This window comes from Salvelinus fontinalis, chromosome 13, assembly GCF_029448725.1.
Source record: "Salvelinus fontinalis isolate EN_2023a chromosome 13, ASM2944872v1, whole genome shotgun sequence".
Classification (NCBI taxonomy): Eukaryota; Metazoa; Chordata; class Actinopteri; order Salmoniformes; family Salmonidae; genus Salvelinus; species Salvelinus fontinalis.
This window is the reverse complement of record NC_074677.1, coordinates 11,378,594-11,381,231: the sequence shown is the minus strand read 5'-3', so window position 1 is coordinate 11,381,231 and position 2,638 is coordinate 11,378,594.

Sequence of the window (2,638 nt, the reverse complement as noted above, 5' to 3'; positions counted from 1 at the left end):
GATTATTTTCTTCTTCGATGAGGTTTAACGGCGTCTGACATCAAATATGTTGCATTACCGCCACCTACTAGACTGAATTACAGCTCCCTTATACCTCGCTTGAAAAAAAAAAGAAGCAAACACCCTACCAATTTAACACCACACTTTTTATACAATAAAAATAATACCACCCTACTCGACTATTTAAATCTATTTAGAATTTCCTCAGGCCAACAACCTGAAAGGATGGGACATCACCACTTAACACACCCTGTAACTCTTCTGATGACAAGTCTCTCACACCCAAATACCTCCCTGCAGCTGCCACCACAACCTCAAATTTCTGCGACTTTACGTTCCATCCCTGCAGTACAGTTGATAACCATTGCTATAAATGCTAAAAATCCAATCTTACTGAAACATATGTACTGGTAGAGATCTACTACTCACACCACTCCTCTCAGGATCCCTCCTGCTTGACCCATCTTCCTTTACTTTCTTCACTGCATCAACATATGACAACTTCTGCACTACTCTAACCCTGGAAACCTCAATCTGCCTCTCTCGCACATTTCTGATCCCTAGCCCCATCGGCACCCCTACAATTAACACTACTTTCCCCAATGCTATACATTCCTTTGTCTCATGGCCTTCTGCACACTTCTCACACCTAGGAACCTCCTCCTACACACTGCTGCCACATGCCCGTAAGCTTGACACCTATAACAACGCAATGTATTCTGCACAAAAGCTCGTGCAGGTTAACTTATATATCCTAACATCTCTTTGTCCGGCAAAGACCCAACATCAAAACTCAAAAAAATTGATAATGACTCTTCTGTTTCACCACTCTACAACAAACGACGAGCATCACTAACACCGGGAATCTTCCCCTTCAGTTGGTCAACTTTTACATTTACTGCTACCCCAGTAATCACTCCTTTCAATGGAGCCCTTTTCTTGAGAGCGAAACAATTCACATTTCTTGCCTCCATTCGTTTAAAGCAGAGCACCGTCTCCCTGTGACCAGCAGAAACACAAACAATTATCACAAGACCACTTCTGGTTACCGTCACCGATTCCACAGTACCCAACTCTGTTTTCACCCACCCTGAAACCAAAAATGGATCAGCCAAAAGGCAAGGGTCCGCTTTTTCCAAAAACGTCACTCCTACTGTCACAGACTAATTTTTGTCCTGACCCTCGGTGCAAGCCTCAGGCTCCGAGTACTTCACCACACCTTCCACCTCCGATACTTCGCCCTCATTCACTTTAATTTCTCCTCCTGTCTTCAGCTCACTCTACTTATACTTTCTACCATTCTTCTTTAACAAACCATCTCCTTTTCCCCCTCAATTTTTAACGGACTAAAGTTCACAGTCTTCCTCCCTCTCTCTCTTAGACCTCCTCTGCCTCTCTTTTCCCTCCATTCCTCCCCCGTATTCCAAGTATGCGTCTCCTTATGATAATACTGCACTTCTCTTGGCATACACTACTGGTCAAAAGTTTGGACACACCTACTCATTCAAGGGTTTTTCTTTATTAATACTATTATCTACATTGTAGATTAATAGTGAAGATATCAAACCTATGAAATAACACATATGGAATCATGTAGTAACCAAAAAAGTGTTAAATAAATAGCCACCCTTTGCCTTGATGACAGCTTTGCACAGTCTTGACATTCTCTCAACCAGCAGTCTGCTGAGCACTTGGTGGCTGCTTTTCCTTCACTCCGCGGTCCGACTCATCCCAAACCATCTCAATTTGGTTGAGGTCGGGGGATTGTCGGGTGATCATCTGATGCAGCACTCCATCACTCTCCTTCTTGGTCATATAGCCTTTACACAGCCTGGAGGTGTGTTGGGTCATTGTCCTGCTGAAAAACAAATGATAGTCCCACTAAGCCCAAGCCAGATAGGATGGCGTATTTATTTATTTATTTATTTAACCTTTATTTAACCAGGTAGGCAAATTGAGAACACGTTCTCATTTACAATTGCGACCTGGCCAAGATAAAGCAAAGCAGTTCGACACATACAACAACACATAGTTACACATGGAGTAAAAACAAACATATAGTCAATAATACAGTGAAAAAAATAAAAAAATAAGTCTATATACAATGTGAGCAAGTGAGGTGAGATAAGGGAGGTGAAGGCAAACAGATATATGTATAAATAAATAAAAATATAAAAAGGCCATGGAGGCGAAGTGAGTACAACACAGCAAGTAAAATAAAAACTAAAAAAAAAAAAAAAAAAAAAAAAAAACACTGGAGTGGTTGGTTTGCATTGGAAGAAAGTGCAAAGTAGAGACAGAAATAATGGGGTGCAAAGGAGCAAAATAGATTAATAAATAAATACAGTAGGTAAAGAGGTAGTTGTTTGGGCTAAATTGTAGATGGGTTATGTACAGGTGCAGTAATCTATGAGCTGCTCTGACAGCTGGTGCTTAAAGCTAGTGAGGGAGATAGGTGTTTCCAGTTTCAGAGATTTTTGTAGTTCGTTCCAGTCATTGGCAGCAGAGAACTGGAAGGAGAGGCGTCCAAAGGAAGAATTGGTTTTGGGGGTGACTAGAGAGATATACCTGCTGGAGCGCGTGCTACGGGTAGGTGCTGCTATGGTGACCAGCGAGCTGAGATAAGGGGGGACTTTAC